Source organism: Triticum dicoccoides, chromosome 3B, assembly GCF_002162155.2.
Source record: "Triticum dicoccoides isolate Atlit2015 ecotype Zavitan chromosome 3B, WEW_v2.0, whole genome shotgun sequence".
Classification (NCBI taxonomy): Eukaryota; Viridiplantae; Streptophyta; class Magnoliopsida; order Poales; family Poaceae; genus Triticum; species Triticum dicoccoides.
This window is the reverse complement of record NC_041385.1, coordinates 468,191,464-468,211,585: the sequence shown is the minus strand read 5'-3', so window position 1 is coordinate 468,211,585 and position 20,122 is coordinate 468,191,464.

Genomic DNA, 20,122 nt, shown 5'->3' with positions numbered 1-20,122 from the left:
CTTTCCTTCCTTTCCTTTCCTTCTGCAGCTGGCTCTTTGGGATCAGGCTTTTCAGATACTTGAGTTGATCCTCTGGCTTTGGACATTGGTTGTCTTCCTGTTGGCCTTTTGATCTTCATGCCTGGCTTTACTGCAGTTGAGCTGTACTCCCTCTTGAGCACTACCTTCTTGGAAGTAGCCTCATCTTCAGCTGGCACATAGTCCTCATCCTCTGAGTCAGATGTTCTCTTCCTTCTTACTCTTGTGGCTGCTTTGGGCAAATTGCTAGGAGTACTTCTGCTACCTTCATCTAAAGTACTTGAGGGACTAGTGCCCTCACTCATGTGAATCTGCTCTGCTGACTTGTTCTGACTCTGCTGCCTTCATCTGAAATAATAGTCTTGGAATAGCATTAGCTCAATGAGCTATATGTTGTTATGAATTACCAAAACCACCTAGGGATAGTTGCACTTTCAACCTTCAAGTGCCATATGATCAACTTCAGCCTAGCAAGCCTTTCTCAGGAGTTACTGACGGTTCCACCACCCCGATAGGGCAGGTCCGCCTCCCTGTCACCTTCGGAAAGTGCGACAACTACTGCACCGAGATCATCAACTTCGACATCGCCCACATCCACTTGCCGTACAATGCCATCCTCGGGTATCCGGCCCTGGCCAAGTTCATGGCAGTGACCCACCATGGCTACAACATCCTCAAGATACCAGGAAGCGGCGGAATCATCATGATCCTCTGCGAAGAGAGAGATGCGGTGTGCTCCCTCGAGCGTGCCTTCCAAGCTGCAGCAATCGAGGACCCGGACAGCAAGGGCGAGAATCCTCCTGAGGCCATCCCCAAGAAGAAGAAGCAACCGCTCCGCACAAGGCCTCAGGAGGTTGGCATCCCGGGTGGTGCTGCGGCAGGATCAGCGCCCGTGCCTGGGGCGCCTTCTTCCATCGCATAGGAAGGTGCGCCCGGTGCCCTCCTCGGGCAGGGCTCGGGGGCTCTCTTCTGGAGGGCCTCAGACCTCGCCAACATCACAAGGGAGGCGCTCGGGCACCACTTGGAGGTGTGCTTTGCGGCACGTTTCCCTCAGGAAGGCACGGGGCAGGGAAAGCCCAACATTCAGGAGTTCATCACCAAGACCACTCATGAGCTTCAGGAAGCAAGGGTCATGCGCGATGACCACCTCTTGCCTGGCGTGGCCTCCCATCCAGGCAAGGATGGTGGGCTGCACGTCTGCATCGACATCCCAGGGCTCAACCGAGACGCATCTCAGGAGCGCTTTTGGCCTTCGCGCGTGGGACGTTGCGAGGGTCCACCGCACATCTACGTTCACATGCCTTTTGGCCTGCCGAACGCGATTGCCACCTACCAGCGTCACCTACGGAGCATCCTGGTAGCTCAGGAGTCCAGGCACCATGCTGTCCTAGCAGAGATTGAGACGGTCCTCAAGGAACCACCTGGACCCCCAGAGCCTCCTGAGGCTCAGGGCCCCGGTGGGTCGGCCTCTTCACCGCGCATCTCCAAGATGCTCCATAACCCCCCTACAATGGTACCATGTGACATATCCCAAGTTCATTTCAGCTGGGAGCGCCCTTAGGGCTGCATCATTCCCAGGCCACGTGGGTCAGTCCCCGCGACATGTATCTTTCTTTTTATGTCTTTAGCTTACCTTGCTGGGGGCGCCTGATGACCCACAAGTGTAGGGGATCTATCGTAGTCCTTTCGATAAGTAAGAGTGTCGAACCCAACGAGGAGCAGAAGGAAATGATAAGCGGTTTTCAGTAAGGTTTTCTCTGCAAGCACTGAAATAGTAGGTGATAGATACTTTTGTGATAAGATAAATAGTAACTAGCAAAAAGTAAATAAAGTAAATAAAGTGCAGCAAGGTGGCCCAATCCTTTATGTAGCAAAGGATAAGCCTGGACAAATTCTAATAATGAAGAAGGAGCTCCTGAGGACACATTGGGAATTATCATCAAGCTAGTTTTCATCATGTTCGTAAGATTCGCGTTCAGTACTTTGATAATTTGATATGTGGGTGGACCGGCACTTGGGTACTGCCCTAACTTGGACAAGCATCCCACTTATGATTAACCCCTATTGCAAGCATCCGCAACTACAAAAAGGAGTATCAAGGTAAACCTAACCACAACATTAAACATATGGGTCCATATCACCCCTAACGAAGCAAGCATAAACTAGGGTTTAAGCTTCTATCACTCTAGCAACCCATCACCTACTTATTACTTCCCTATGCCTTCCTCTAGGCCCAAATAATGGTGAAGTGTCATGTAGTCGACGTTCACATAACACCACTAGAGGAAAGACAACATACATCTCATCAAAATATCGAACGAGTACCAAATTCACATGACTACTAATAGCAAGACTTCACCCATGTCCTCAGGAACAAACGTAACTACTCACAAAGCATATTCATGTTCATAATCAGAGGAGTAATAATATGCATAAAGGATCTGAACATATGATCTTCCACCAAGTAAACTGATACGTCTCCAACGTATCTACTTTTCCAAACACTTTTGCCCTTGTTTTGGACTCTAACTTGCATGATTTGAATGAAACTAACCCGGACTGACGTTGTTTTCAGTAGAACTGCCATGATGTTGTTTTATGTGTAGAAAAGAAAAGTTCTCGGAATATCCTGGAAATCCACGGAGGCACTTTTCAGATTTAATAAGAATTTTTGGCGAAAGAATCAAGGTCTAGGGGCCCAGGGGCTGTCCACGAGACAGGGGGGCGCGCCCCCCCTAGGGGCGTGCCCTCCTATCTCGTGGCCCCCCCGGACCTCCTCCGACCTCAACTCCAACTCCATATATACCGTCTCGGGGAGAAAAAAATCAAGGAGAAAGTTTCATCACGTTTCACGACATGGAGCCGCCGCCAAGCCCTAATCTCTCTCGGGAGGGCTGATCTGGAGTCCGTTCGGGGCTCCGGAGAGGGGGATTCGTCGCTGTCATCATCATCAACCATCCTCCATCACCAATTTCATGATGCTCACCGCCGTGTGTGAGTAATTCCATCGTAGGCTTGCTGGACAGTGATGGGTTGGATGAGATTTACCATGTAATCAAGTTAGTTTTGTTAGGGTTTGGTCCCTAGTATCCACTATGTTTTGAGATTGATGTTGCTATGACTTTGCTATGCTTAATGCTTGTCACTAGGGCCCGAGTGCCATGATTTCAGATCTGAACCTATTATGTTTTCATGAATATATGTGTGTTCTTGATCCTATCTTGCAAGTCTATAGTCACCTATTATGTGTTATGATCCGACAACCCTGAAGTGACAATAATCGGGATACTTCTCGGTGATGACCGTAGTTTGAGGAGTTCATGTATTTACCATGTGTTAATGCTTTGGTCCGGTTCTCTATTAAAAAGAGGCCTTAATATCCCTTAGTTTCCACTAGGACCCCGCTGCCACGGGAGGGTAGGTCAAAAGATGTCATGCAAGTTCTTTTCCATAAGCACGTGTGACTATTTACGGAATACATGCCTACATTACATTGATGAATTGGAGCTAGTTCTATATCACCCTATGTTATAACTATTGCATGAGGAATCGCATCCGGCATAATTATCCATCACTGATCCATTGCCTACGAACTTTTCACATATTGTTCTTCGCTTATTTACTTTTCTGTTGCTACTGTTACAACTACTACAAAAACCCAAAAACATTTATCTTTTCTGTTGCTACTATTACCATTACTATCATACCACTCTTGCTACTAAATACTTTGCTGCAGATACTAAGTTATCTAGGTGTGGTTGAATTGACAACTCAACTGCTAATACTCAAGAATATTCTTTGGCTCCCCTTGTGTCGAATCAATAAATTTGGGTTGTACTTTACCCTCGAAAGCTGTTGCGATCCCCTACACTTGTGGGTTATCAAGACTAATTTCTGGCGCCGTTGCCGGGGAGCATAGCTCTATTCTCTGAGTCACTTGGGATTTATATCTGTTAATCACTATGAAGAACTTGAAAGACGCTAAGACCAAGATTTTACCCTCAACTACGAGGGGATGTATGGAACTGCCATCTAGCTCTGCACTAGATTCTCCTTCCGTTATTAGTAGGCTTGCGACACCTAAACCTGCTACTGCTATGAATTCTAATATGTCGCATGTTATTGATGATTCCACTTCTGCTATGCATGATGAAACTACTTCTGTGCGTGATACTACTTTGACATTAGGTGAATTTCTTGATGAACAACTTGCTAGAGTTAGGGGGAATGAAAATATTGAAGATGCTATTGATGATAGTGATGATGAACGTTCCCCCAATGATTATGTCTTACCTGTTGTTCCTAAGGGTTATGAATGAAAAAGCTGCTATGGAAATTCTTGCTTGCAATGATAGATCTGATCTTAAGAAATTATTAGCTAAATGGAAGCAGCAGTCTCTTAATGCTAGAATGAAACCCGATCCTACTTTTGCTACTTCACCTATCTGTGTTACTGATAAGGATTATGAATTCTCTGTTGATCCTGATATTATTACTTTAGTTGAATCTGATCCTTTTTATGGCCTTGAATCTGAAACTGTTGTCGCACATCTTACCAAGTTAAATGATATAGCCACCCTATTTACTCATGATGAGAAGTCTCGCTATTTATATATCCTTAAGATGTTTCCATTCTCATTAAAGGGGTGATGCTAAGACTTGGTATAATTCTCTTGCTCCTGGTTGTGTGAGTAGTCCCCAGGATTAGATTTATTACTTCTCTGCTAAATATTTCCCTACTCATAAGAAACAAGCTGCCTTGCGGGAAATATATAATTTTGTGCAAATCAAAGAAGAGAGTCTCCCACAAGCTTGGGGGAGGCTTCTCCGGTTGCTTTATGCTTTGCCTGATCATCATCTTAAGAAAAATGAAATACTTGATATCTTTTATAATGGACTAATCGATGCTTCCAAGGACCACTTGGATAGTTGTGTGGGTTGTGTTTTCAGGGAAAGAATAGTCGACGAAGCTGAAATTCTATTGAATAGTATGTTGACTAATGAAAATAATTGGACTCTTCCTGAGCCAGTTCCTGAAGTAATTCCTGAGCCAATTGAGCCAACTCCTGAGCCTATTCCTAAACCCACTCCGAAGAAGAGAGGTGTTTTATTTCTCAGTTCTGAAGATATGCAAGAGGCAAATAAATCAATGAAAGAAAAAGGTATTAAAGCTAAAGATGTTAAGAATTTACGTCCTATTGAAGAAATACATGGTCTGAATATACCGCCTAAAGAACTACATTGTCTTGATAACCCGACACATGTAGTGAAGGTAAATTCTCTCTATAGATACGATAAAGTTGAAATACTCTCTACTAAATTTCATAGCCCATGCTTAGATGAATTTGATGACTTTATGGCTAGACAAGAAAGTTTTAATGCCTATGTTGGTAGAGAGTTAAAGAATAATGCTTTCAAGATAGGATGCGTAGGTGATAATCTAGCTAGAGTTAAAGACGAACTTCCCCGCGTTAGCAAATATGCTTCTATGGTTGCTACTCAAGCTGAGCAAGTACTCAAAGCTCAAAACGATTTGCTTGATGAATTGAATAATAAAAATGACTTTGCTGTTAGAGTGGCTACTAGAACTGGTAGAATGACTCAGGAACCTTTGTATCCTGAAGGCCACCCTAAGAGAATCGAGCAAGATTCTCATACAACTAATTTAGAGGCACCTAGTTCTTCTAAGAAGAAGAAGAAGAAGAAAAACGACAGAACCTTACATGCTTCTAGTGAACCTACTGTAGACACACCTGAGAATCCCAATGATATTTCTATTTCTGATGCTGAAACGCAATCAGGTGATGAACATGAACCTAGTAATAATGTTAATGATGATGTTCATGTTGATGCTCAACCTAGCAAAGATAATGATGTAGAGATTGAACCTACTGTTGATCTTGATAACCCACAATCAAAGAATCAACGTTATGATAAGAGATATTTTGTTGCTAGGAAGCATGGTAAAGAAAGAGAACCATGGGTTCAGAAACCCATGCCCTTTCCTCCTAAACCATCCAAGTTAAAGGATGATGAGGATTTTGAGCGCTTTGCTGAAATGATTAGGCCCATTTTCTTACGTATGCGCTTAACTGATACGCTGAAAGTAAATCCTGATGCTAAATATATGAAGGATATCATCACAAATAAAAGAAAGATACTGGAAGCTGAAATTTCCACCATGCTTGCTAATTACACTTTTAAGGGTGTAATACCAAAGAAACTTGGATATCCGGGTGTACCAACTATACCATGCTCCATTAAAAGAAATTATGTTAGAACTGGTTTATGTGATCTTGGAGTCGGTGTTAGTGTTATGCCTCTCTCTTGATATCGTAGACTTGAATTGAATAAGTTGATACCTACTGAAATATCTTTGCAGATGGCTGATAAACCAACTGCTATACCTGTCGGTATTTGTGAGGATGTGCCTGTTATGGTTGCAAATGTCACTAATTTAATGGACTTTGTTATTCTTGATATTCCCGAGGACGATAGTATGTCTATTATCCCTGGTAGACCTTTTCTTAATACTGTAGGGGCTGTTATTGATTGCAACAAAGGCAATGTCACCTTTCATGTTAATGGTAATGAGCATACGGTACACTTTCCGAGGAAACAATCTCAAGTTCATAGCATCAATTCTATTTAAGAAGTTCCAACTATCATTTTTGGAGGTTTTGAATTTCCTCTCCCTACTGTCAAGAAGAAGTATGATATTCTTATTGTTGGGGATTTTCATATCCCCGTTGAGGTAACTTAGTGTTATTCAAAATTTCTCCGGTTCCGTGTTATTCGGAACGAGTTTGTTAACAAGACTTGATCAACCTTGTTAGTGGATTCATTTTGATGACCACGAGATGGATGAAACTAGAAGGCACAACCTTCTATACCCTCCTTTTACTTTCTGTTATTTAGAATTAATAAAGAAAAAAAATAGTATTATCTGTCTGTTTTCTGATTTATCCGTGCAATAAAAAATAGTCCGAAAATAAAAGTGCTCCAAATGCCCTGCAAATTTAGTATGATTTTTTCTGGAATATTTGAGGATTTTAGGCACTGAAAACACTACAGGAGGGCCAAGCACCAGGCCACGAGAGAGGAGGGCGCCCCCCCCCTATAGGGCGCGCCCCCTGTCTCGTGGGCCCCTGGTGAATCCCCTCCACTTATGCCAGCACCCACACACTTCATCTTCTACCAAAAAAATCCCCATCCAGCTCAAGCACGAGTTCTAGCTCGTTTTGCTGCGATTTTCGATCTCTTAGCTCAAAGCTCCATTCGCAAAACTGCTTTGGGAGATTGTTGCTTGGTATGTGACTCCTCCATTGGTCCAATTAGTTTTTGTTCTAGTGCTTTATTCATTACAAATCCTTGCTGCCTTGGTGACCCTGTTCTTGAGCTTGCATGTTAAATTTTTGAGGTCCCAAGCAATTCCAATGCATGATATAGGCTCTAGGCACTTGTAGGAGTAGTTGCTATCAATATTGTTTAGTTTTACGCACTTTTATTTTGAAGTTACTAAAATTTTAGAAATTTTCAGAAAAAGAAATATGCTTAGAAGAATGTACCAAGGTGGTTCCTCGGCAAAGAAAGGGCCCAGGATTGCTATACGTGAACAAGATGTTAATTTGCCAAGGGACGCAAATGTACGGGCTTGCGAGTGTCCATCCGATGATTTTATGGTCGAAGCAGGCTTCAAGGAGGAATTTGACGCGTATGTGCGTAATGCCGAGCTGGAGGACTTCTTACAAGATAAGTGTCCTCAATATTATCATTTGAATGATTCCTTTGTGCGGAGGTTCGAATATATTTCTTCGTGTAATTCTCCTAGTGTTATGTTTGATATTTATGATACATCTTATACCATGGATTTAGAGGATTTCACAACTGCTTGCAAACTCCCTCAGTGGGGTAATATCAATGATCCCCGCAAATCTGAATTTAGAGATTTTCTTGCTAGTATTACTGTGGGAGAATCTAGGGACGTAACACAAGCTACCATAGGGAGCATTCATTTTCCTGCTATACATTACTTTGCTCTCTTTATTGGTAAATGCATTAATAGTAAGGACGAAGTAAGTCACTTGTGTGCCCCTGATCTTTGTGTCCTCAAGAGTGCTGTGTCTGGTTACAGAGGTTATAACTTGGGGGCAATAGTTGCACGTAGGTTGCATAATAATAGTAAAAAGGGAAATTTCTTTGGAGGAATTTATGCAACCCGTGTGGCAAATTTTCTTAATATAGCTCCACGAGAGGGGGATATGATTGTACCTCCCGCTTATTTAGATAAAGAAGCTATGTTTGATCATCATTTTCTTGAGAGGAATGAACAATTCCTCCATTATCGACTAATCTATGATAGACGCAACGTCGTCCCTGTCAGTCTTCCTGCCCCCTACCTTTTTGATTATTAGGCAAGAGGAGGATATGTTATCACTAGGGAAGAAGCCACTGAATATGAGAGGGGAATGGGGGCAGCTCACCAACACGCTGCTGCCCAGGAGGCCGTTACCTCTACATCTCAGTACAATCCCAGTTTCACTTATGGATATCAGCCAGGCGGTCCTTGGTATTAAACCAACTTAGGCCAAAAGCCTAAGCTTGGGGGAGTACGTATTTCTCACCGACTTTACATTCATGTTGACACACTAGTCGTCGGTGCTCATACTCTTTCATTGTATTATCCATGTTAGTTTAAATCTCTTTTTCTAGTTTTCTTCTTGTGTGTTTGATAAATCTTAAGAAAAACCAAAAAATTAGTTAGTTTAATTTCCTTGCTTGTAGTAGAAATTAAAATGGAAACCCAAAAAGATTTCTCGTTCTTCTTTTACTTGTTGGGAGCTTTCCCGTGTAAATAGTTTTATTTTATTTTCTTTCTTTTGGGGGTCGAGAAGACCATATTGAAAATGCTTAGTGGCTCTCATATGCATGATTGATTATTTATATTTGGAGCCCATATTACTTGTCTTCTCTCTTGAGTTGAATGCTTGCACATTCCAGCTTAGTCCAATGCACGTTCACTCTTATTATTATACACTTCGTTCGGTCGTGCAAGTGAAAGGCAATAAACGATATATGATGGACTTATTGGGATGAGAAAAGCTAGTATGAACTCGACCTCTCTTGTTTTTGTAAATATGATGATTCATCGTTCCTGAGTCAGCTATTATGAAGTAAACATATTTGCAATGACATTTAGAGATTATAGTTGCTTGTGCCATGCTTGATTAGCTATGAGTTATAATGATTTACCTTGCGTGCCAACATGCTATTAGAATGATTATGATATGGTATGATGGGATGGTATCCTCCTTTGAATGAATTGAGTGACTCGACTTGGCACATGTTCACGCATGTAGTTGAATCAAATCAACATAGCCTTCATGATATTTATGTTCATGGTGGATTATATCCTACCCATGCTTGTATCCGGTGTGAATTAATTTTAATGCATGGTTACGACTGTTGTCGCTCTCTCAGTTGGTCGCTTCCCAGTCTTTTGCTAGCCTTCACCTGTACTAAGCGGGAATACTGCTTGTGCATCCAAACTCCTTAAACCCCAAAGGTGTTCCATATGAGTCCACTATACCTTCCTATATGCGGTATCTACCTGCCGTTCCAAGTAAATTTGTATGTGCCAAACTCCAAACCTTCAAATGAAATTCTGTTTTGTATGCTTGAGCAGCTCATGTTTCAACTAGGGCTGCCTATATCTTACATGCTAGGTGGGTTATTCTCACGAGGAGTGGACTCCGCTCCTCATTCACGAGAAAGGGCCGGTAACCGGGATGCCCAGTCCCATGATCCAAAAAGATCAAAGCAAATCAAAATAATTAAACAAAACTCCCCCAAGGCTGTTGTATGTTGGAGGCACTCATTGTTTCGAGCAAGCCATGGATTGATGCTTGTTGGTGGTTGGGGGAGTATAAACCTTTACCATTCTGTTTGGGAACTGCCTATAATGCATGTAGTATGGAAGATACAGCCATCTCATAGTTGTTGCGTTGACAGCGAAAGTATGCTGCTCAAAATGTTATTTAATCTCTATTTTAAAATCGAGCTCTGGCACCTACAAATCCCTGTTTGGGGGAGTTGATACGTCTCCAACGTATCTACTTTTCCAAACACTTTTGCCCTTGTTTTTTTTTCGCGAATACGCAAAAGTGCGTATCATTTCATTGATAGGTAGGGAGAATACAGGGGGGGTTAGCATGCTCGAAGAAGAGCCGTAGAGCCTTTTTTGTGGGGTGGGATGCTCAACCCAAGAACAAAAAGCTACGCTCCTATGCCAACAGAGAGTTGAGTCCGCGAGCACCGGCTCGAGCCCAGGTCCTAGCCTCTTCCTGGATAGCAGCAAGAAGCCTCGAGGCGGAGGGGGAGTCACCGTCAAACATGCATCGGTTGCGGTGTTTCCAGATGCACCAAGCTATGAGCGTGACCAAAGTGGCTAGCCCCTTGCGAAGACCGGGAGGGGATCCAACAATGGTCGTCGTGCACCAGGTTAAGAGGTCTTCGCCTCCGTTCGGAGGGGGGCGGGGTAGCGCGCACCCAAGCGAGCACATTGTGCCAAATTGCTGAGAGAAAGGACAACCGATGATGATGTGCTGCATGGTCTCCATTGCCTGGTCACAGAAGATGCAACAGTCGTTCTGCGGAAGCCTGCACCGAGCGAGCCTGTCGGCGGTCCAGCAACGGTCGAGGTCAGCAAGCCATGTGAAGATCTTGACTCGAAGGGGGCCAGCATTTCCACGTCAACTTCCAGAATGGGGCCGCGGTGGAGCCAACGCATAGGGCCAGGTAGCATGATTTGGCCGAATACTTGGCATTCGCGGTCCATCTCCACATCAGACGGTCGGGAAGGCTGGAGAGGGCGATGGGCCGGAGAGTTCTCCATAGATGCACATAGTCGGCGAGTGCACCAGGGGTCAGGGCGCCGTGGAGGTCGGCGATCCAGCTGCGGCCGTGGAGCGCCTCCGCCGCTTCCGCATGCGCCATGGAACGAGGGGGAGGAGGGAAGGGGCGATGTCGGAGACAGTCTGGCCATTGATCCAGTGGTCCGTCCAAAATCGGCAAGTCCGGCCATTGCCGACGGCCCATGTAGTGGAGGCCCTGAAGATAGCGTAGCCGTCGGGGTCGCTTGGGAGATGAAGATGCGCCCAAGGTCTGGTGGGGTCCGTACATTGAAACCACAGCCAGCGCACGCGCAGTGCAATGCCTTGGCGGTGGAGATCCTGTATCCCGAGGCCGCCAAGCTCGAAGGGGCGACAGATGCGCTGCTAGTTAACGGGGCAATGCCCACTCCGAGTGTCTTTTCTGCCATGCCAAAGAAATTCCCGAATGATGCGGTTGACCTGCTTGAGCATCGGAGGGCAGAGTGCAATGGCGACCATGATATGGGAGGGGACTGCGCAGAGCACGTGACGGCCCAGGGCGAGGCGCTCGCCACGGGAGAGGAGAGTGGCGTGCCATGTGGAGAGCTTCTTGGACAATCTCTCGACGATGGGCTACATGGAGGACGCCAAAGGTTTCCGCATGGAGAGAGGAATGCCGAGGTAGATGATGGGGAAGTTAACCACCGCGCAAGCCAGCTCGCTCTGGATGCAAGCGATCTCGTCATCGCTGCACTGAATGGGCGTGGCCGAGCACTTTGAGAAGTTAGTGCGCAGCTCGGACGATACCCCGAAGACTCGCAGCAACTCCCGGATGACCCGTAGGTCGCGGGCAGAGGGGTGACAGAACACGACGACGTCATCGACATAGAGGGATATACTCGAAGCAGCATGCCGAGCAGTGAGTCGATGTAGGAGTCCGATCCGGTGGGCGTGCACCAGAAACGAGTTGAGGACATCGATGGCCATCGTGAACAACATTGGGGAGATGGGATCTCCTTGTCGCAGGCCGCAGGCGAGTGCGATCGGAGGGCCAGGGGACCCGTTGATGAGGATCCGAGTGCTGGAGGTGGATAGGAGGATGGATATCCACTCGATCCAACGTGTGCCGAAGCCCAGGTGGCGAAGGACGTCGATGAGGAAAGACCAGGAGACCCGTTGTTTTGGACTCTAACTTGCATGATTTGAATGAAACTAACCCGGACTGACGCTGTTTTCAGCAGAACTGCCATGAAGTTGTTTTATGTGTAGAAAAGAAAAGTTCTCGGAATGTCCTGGAAATCCACGGAGGCACTTTTCAGATTTAATAAGAATTTTTGGCGAAAGAATCAAGGTCAGGGGGCCCACGGGCTGTCCATGAGACAGGGGGGGCGCCCCCCCTAGGGGCGCGCCCTCCTATCTCGTGGCCCCCCCGGACCTCCTCCGACCTCAACTCCAACTGCATATATACCGTCTCGGGGAGAAAAAATCAAGGAGAAAGTTTCATCACATTTCACGACACGGAGCCGCCGCCAAGCCCTAATCTCTCTCGGGAGGGCTGATCTGGAGTCCATTCGGGGCTCCGGAGAGGGGGCTTCGTCGCCGTCGTCATCATCAACCATCCTCCATCACCAATTTCATGATGCTCACCGCCGTGCGTGAGTAATTCCATCGTAGGCTTGCTGGACGGTGATGGGTTGGATGAGATTTACCATGTAATCAAGTTAGTTTTGTTAGGGTTTGATCCCTAGTATCCACTATGTTCTGAGATTGATGTTGCTATGACTTTGCTATGCTTAATGCTTGTCACTAGGGCCCGAGTGCCATGATTTCAGATCTGAACCTATTATGTTTTCATGAATATATGTGTGTTCCTGATCCTATCTTGCAAGTCTATAGTCACCTATTATGTGTTATGATCCAACAACCCCGAAGTGACAATAATCGGGATACTTCTCGGTGATGACCGTAGTTTGAGGAGTTCATGTATTCACCATGTGTTAATGCTTTGGTCCGGTTGTCTATTAAAAGGAGACCTTAATATCCCTTAGTTTCCACTAGGACCCCGCTACCACGGGAGGGTAGGACAAAAGATGTCATGCAAGTTCTTTTCCATAAGCACGTGTGACTATTTACGGAATGCATGCCTACATTACATTGATGAATTGGAGCTAGTCCTATATCACCCTATCTTATAACTATTGCATGAGGAATTGCATCCGGCATAATTATCCATCACTGATCCATTGCTCCTACGAGCTTTTCACATATTGTTCTTCGCTTATTTACTTTTCCATTGCTACTGTTACAACTACTACAAAAACCCAAAAACATTTATCTTTTCTGTTGCTACTGTTACCATTACTAGCATACCACTCTTGCTACTAAATACTTTGCTGCAGATACTAAGTTATCCAGGTGTGGTTGAGTTGACAACTCAACTGCTAATACTCAATAATATTCTTTGGCTCCCCTTGTGTCGAATCAATAACTTTGGGTTGTACTTCACCCTCGAAATCTGTTGCGATCCCCTACACTTGTGGGTTATCATAAACCAATTAGCATCAACTACAAGGAGTAATCAACACTACTAGCAACCCACAGGTACCAATTTGTGGTTTTGATACAAGATTGGATACAAGAGATGAACTAGGGTTTTGAGAGGAGATGGTGCTGGTGAAGATGTTGATGGAGATTGACCCCCTCCTGATGAGAGGATCATTGGTGATGACGTTGGTGATGATTTCCCCCTCCCGGAGGGAAGTGTCTTGGGCAGAACAGCTCCGCCAGAGCCCTAGATTGATTCCACCAAGGTTCCACCTCGTGGTGGCGGAGTGTCGTCCCGTAAGCTTGCCCCCGATTTTTTCCAGGGTAAAAGTGATGATATAGCAGAAGATGGACGTCGGAGGTCCACCAGGGGGCCCAGGAGATAGGGGGGCGCACCCTACAGGGGGGCGCGCCCCCTGTCTCCTGGACAGGGTGTGGGCCCCTGGCCTATTTCTTTCACTCATAAATTCTTAATAAATCCAAAAAGTTGTTTCATGGAGTTTCAGGACTTTTGGAGTTGTGCAGAATAGGTTTCAAACGTTTGCTCCTTTTCCAGCCAGAATTCCAACTGCCGGCATTCCTCCTCTTCATGGTAAACCTTGTAAAATAAGAGAGAATAGCCATAAGTACTGAGATATAATGTGTAATGACAGCCCATAATGCAATAAATATTGATATAAAAGCATGATGCAAAATGGACGTATCAACTCCCCCAAGCTTAGACCTCGCTTGTCCTCAAGCGGAAGCCGAAATCGAAAAATATGTCCACATGTTTAGAGATAGAGGTGTCGATAAAAATAAAATATGGACATGAGGGCATCATGATCATTCTAATAACAGTAACATATATAGATTTTGTCATATGATTTCCTATGCTCAAGTAATAAGCAATTGACAATGTCAAGTATGGTTCATAAACTTCATTGGGAACTAACAAAATATAATCTCAGTAATTGAAGCAATTGCAATTTATCGTAACATCAGAAAGAGTCAATAATAGAGCCTTTCAACAAGCTCACATACTCAACTATCTCATAGTCTCCCATAATTGCTAACTTGTGGTTATAAAGTTTTAGCCGGACACTAAGAAAGATAGGGGTTTATTGTGTTGCCTCCCAATGTATTCACCTTTAGGTGATGTCAACAATAATAGCCTATGCCAACTTACATCCAATTGGATATATGTATCATGATCTTTCACACACGAGGAGATTGCCAAAGGATAAAATGAAAAAGGGGAAAGGTGAGGATCACCTTGACTCAAGCATAAAGTAAAAACATAATGTAAAAGATAGGCCCTTCGCAGAGGGAAGCAGAGGTTGTCATGAGCGTTTAGGGTTGATGCACGAAATCTTAATGCAAAAGAACGCCACTTTATATTGCCCCTTGTATGTGGACCTTTATTATGCAATCCGTCACTTTTATTACTTCCACAACAAGTTCATACAAAGCTTATTTTCTCTGCACTAATAAGTCATACATATTTAGGGAGCAATTTTTATTACTTGCACGGATGACAACTTACTTGAAGGATCTTACTCAATCCATAGGTAGGTATGGTGGACTCTCATGGCAAAACTGGGTTTGAGGATATTTGGAAGCACAAGTAGTATCTCTACTTGGTGCAAGGAATTTGGCTAGCAAGAGGGGAAAGGCAAGCTCAACATGTTTGGAAGGTCAATGACAATATACTTTAACTGAGATGTCGGAAAACATAAACCATTACGTTCTCTTCCTTGTCCAACATCAACTCTTTTAGCATGTCATACTTAATGAGTGCTTCACAATCATAAAAGATGTCCAAGATAATATATTTATATGTGAACCCCTCTTCCCTTATCACTTCCTATTAATTGCAACGATGACCAAGGCTACGTTCATCAACTCTCAACAATTTTTTATGCCTCATACTTTCTATGTGTGAAGTTATCACTATCCATAAGATCAATATGAACTCTTCTGTTCTGTCTACTTTCTCAAGATCATAGCAACAAAGCAGAGCCCTTGACTCAACACTAATCTTTATTGTAGATAGCACACGAACTCGATTACATAAAGAGATCCTGATGCAAAACTCAAAACTACTTGATATCAAACTTTAATCTACTATATCAAGATACTACTAAAAGGATCGAACTAAATAAAGTGGTAAAGATAGGAGTGTGATGGTGATACGATACCCGGGCACCTCCCCCAAGCTTGGAAGTTGCCAAGGGGAGTGCCCATACCCAAGTGATTATTTCTTTGGAGGTGGTGAAGTGGGAATTGTTGATGATGTAGGCTTGTCGTCCATCTTCCAAGGCATAGGCTCTCCATCATAAAAGGATGATCGAGTCTCCGGGATCCTTAAATCTGCAGCCAAACTCATTCGCTTGAATCTATATTCATACTCAAAGTTCTGGTTTTGCAGGTTATAAATCTGGGCTTGGAGGTGCTCGATTTTCTCTTGAAGCTTGAAGATGGTCTCCACAATGACTTTGGCATCCAGCTTGTGGTTGTTGGTGAACTCCGTGATCATCATCTGGTTGGCATTGAGTCCACGCTCCACCATCCCTTGACACTTGAAAACTTCTTGCTCCATGGCTTCGAGCTTTGTCTCCATGCTCCCGGCACGCCTTGGTCCCTCCACATCGCAGATGTGCAGCACCCCCTCATGCATCTCAATGGTTTGAGGGTGATGCAACACCTCCGCGAGATAGGGGTTGATAACCCTCTTGAAAAACTTGTCCTTGGGAGCGCTTGGAGATGACATGATGCTCTAGATCTGAAACAGAAACAGCTCGAAACGAAAACAGAGGATATTTGCGTGATACGGTGGTCAAAACCTTCGGGAGTATATATAATGATTTTTTACTGACCAAAATACGTAACATACAAGAAAAGGAGTCCGGGAGGCACACGAGGTGCCCACGAGACAGGGGGGCGCGCCCTATAGGGGGGGGGCTCCTCTCTCGTGGGAGCCTCGAGTCCCTTTCAGACTACTTCTTTCTTCCTAAAATTCTTAAATAATCCAAAACTGATAAAAATTGCCATTAGAGTTGTTTTGGAGTTGGTTTACTTACCGTACCACGTACCTATGCCTTTTCGGGGTCTGGAACGTTCTGGAAAGTGTCTCTTATGTATTCCTCGGGGGTTATGGTTTCAATAATATTAGTTTCAACATTAATAGGATTACCTGAAATATAATGTTTAATTCTTTGACCGTTAACCACCCTCGGATTTGTGCCTTCAAAGTTGTTGATTTTTATAGCACCAGAACGATAGACCTCCTCGATAACATCGGGACCTTCCCATTTTGAGAGGAGTTTTCCTGCAAAAAATCTTAAACAAGAGTTGAATAATAACACATAATCTCCTACGTTAAACTCACGCTTTTGTATCCTCTTATCATGCCAGCGTTTGACTTTTTCTTTGAAAAGCTTGGCATTCTCATATGCTTGGGTTCTCCATTCATCAAGTGAGCTAATATCAAACAACCTCTTCTCACCGGCAAGTTTGAAGTCATAATTTAGCTCTTTAATAGCCCAATATGCTTTATGTTCAAGTTCAAGAGGTAAATGACATGCTTTTCCATAAACCATATTATGTGGAGACATACCCATAGGATTTTTGTATGCAGTTCTATAGGCCCATAATGCATCATCAAGTTTTTTGGACCAATTCTTTCTAGATCTATTCATAGTCTTTTGCAAAATTAATTTGAGCTCTCTATTGCTCAAGTCTACTTGACCACTAGACTGCAGGTGATAAGGAGATGCGATTCTATGATTGACATCATACTTAGCAAGCATCTTACGGAAAGCACCATGAATAAAGTGTGAACCACCATCAGTCATAAGATATCTAGGGACTCCAAACCTCGGAAAAATAACTTCTTTAAGCATTTTAATAGAAGTGTTATGATCAGCACTACTAGTTGGAATAGCTTCTACCCACTTAGTAACGTAATCAACATCAACTAAAATATGTGTATAACCATTGGAGGCAGGAAAAGGTCCCATATAATCAAAGCCCCAAACATCAAACGGTTCAATAACAAGAGAATAATTCATAGGCATTTCTTGACGTCTACTAATGTTACCTATTCTTTGACATTCATCACAAGATAAGACAAACTTACGAGCATCTTTGAAGAGAGTAGGCCAATAAAAACCAGTTGTAGTACCTTGGGTGCAGTTCTATCTCTAGCGTGGTGTCCTCTATAAGATTCAGAGTGACACTTGTGTAGGATTTGTTCCTGTTCATGCTCAGGCACACAACGTCTAATAATACCATCTACCCCTTTATAAAGGTGTGGATCATCCCAGAAGTAATGTCTTAAATCATAAAAGAACTTTTTCTTTTGCTGGTATGTGAAACTAGGCGGTATATATTTAGCAACAATGTAATTAGCATAATCAGCATACCAAGGAGCAGTACGAGAAGCATTGACAACCACTAATTGTTCATGAGGAAAACTATCATTAATAGGTAGTGGGTCATCAAGAACATTCTCTAACCTAGACAAGCTGTCTGCAACGGGGTTCTCAGCTCCCTTTCTATCAATAATATGCAAATCAAATTCTTGGAGAAAGAGAACCCATCTAATGAGTCTAGGCTTAGCATCTTTCTTTTCCATAAGATATTTAATAGCAGCATGATCAATGTGAATAGTAACTTTCGAATCAACAATATAAGGTCTAAACTTATCACATGCAAACACAACTACTAAGAACTCTTTTTCAATAGTAGCATAATTTCTCTGGGCAGTATCAAGAGTCTTACTAGCATACTGGATAACATTCAATTTCTTATCGACTCTTTGCCCTAAAACAGCACCTACAGATAATCAGTAGCATCGCACATAATTTCAAAAGGTAAATTCCAATCAGGTGGCTGAACAATAGGTCCAGTGATCAAGGCTTTCTTAAGTGTTTCAAATGCTTCTACACAATCATCATCAAAGACAAAAGGAATATCTTTTTGCAATAAATTAGTCAGAGGCCTAGAGATTTTAGAAAAGTCCTTAATGAACCTCCTATAAAAGCCGGCATGACCAAGGAAACTTCTTATACCTTTTATGTCCTTGGGACATGGCATCTTTTCAATAGCATCAACTTTGGCTTTATCAACTTCAATACCTCTCTCGGAGAACTTGTGCCCCAAGACAATGCCTTCATTAACCATAAAGTGACACTTTTCCCAATTCAGGACGAGACTAGTGTCTTCGCATCTCTGCAAAACTCGATCAAGGTTGCTCAAACAATCATCAAAAGAGGATCCATAGACGGAGAAGTCATCCATGAATACCTCACAAATATTTTCACAAAAATCAGAAAATATAGCCATCATGCATCTTTGGAAGGTAGCAGGTGCATTACATAAACCAAAAGGCATACGTCTATAAGCAAAAGTACAAAAAGGGCAAGTAAAAGTAGTTTTAGATTGATCCTTCGCGGACACAGGCATTTTAAAGAAGCCAGAATAACCATCTAGAAAGCAAAAATGTGTGTGTTTGGATAGCCTTTCTAGCATTTGATCAATAAACTCGGTGGTATAAATTTAGCAACAATATAATTAGCATAATTAGCATACCATGGAGCTGTGCGAGAAGCATTAATGACCGCTAATTGTTCATCAGGAAAGCTATCATAAATAGGCAGTGGGTCATCAAGAACATTCTCTAACCTAGACAAGTTATCTACAACTGGGTTCTCAGCTCCCTTTCTATCAATAATGTGCAAATCAATCTCTTGGAGCAGGAGAACCCATCTATTGAGCCTAGGCTTAGCATCTTTCTTTTCCATAAGATATTTAATAGTAGCATGATCAGTGTGAATAGCAACTTTGGAATCAACAATAGAAGGTCTCAACTTATCACATGCAAACACAATTGCTAAGAATTCTTTTTTAGTGGTAGCATAATTTCTTTGGGCCGTATCAAGAGTCTTACTAGCATACTAGATAACATTCAATTTCTTATCGACTCTTTGCCCTAGAACAGCCCCTACAGCATAATCACTAGCGTCACACATAATTTCAAAAGGTAGATTCCAATCAGGTGGCTGCACAACAGGTGCAGTGATCAAAGCTTTCTTAAGTATTTCAAATGCTTCTACACAATCATCATCAAAGACAAAAGAAATATCTTTTTGCAATAAATTAGTCAGAGGCCTAGAGATCTTAGAAAAGTCCTTAATGAACCTCCTATAAAAACCGGCATGACCAAGGAAACTTCTTATACCTTTTATGTCCTTGGGACATGGCATCTTTCCAATAGCATCAACTTTAGCTTTATCAACTTCAATACCTCTCTCGGAAATCTTATGCCCCAAGACAATGCCTTCATTAACCATAAAGTGACACTTTCCCAATTCAGAACGAGACTAGTGTCTTTGCATCTCTGCAACACTCGATCAAGGTTGCTCAAACAATTATCAAAGGAGGATCCATAAACAGAGAAGTCATCCATGAATACCTTGCAAAGCTTTTCACAAAAATCAGAGAATATAGCCATCATGCATCTTTGAAAGGTAGCAGGTGCATTACATAAACCAAAAGGCATACGTCTATAAGCGGAAGTACCAAAAGGGCAAGTAAAGGTAGTTTTTGCTTGATCTCCCGCTGAGACAGGTATTTGAGAGAAACCAGAATAACCATCTAGAAAGCAGAAATGTGTGTGTTTGGACAGCCTTTCTAGCATTTTATCA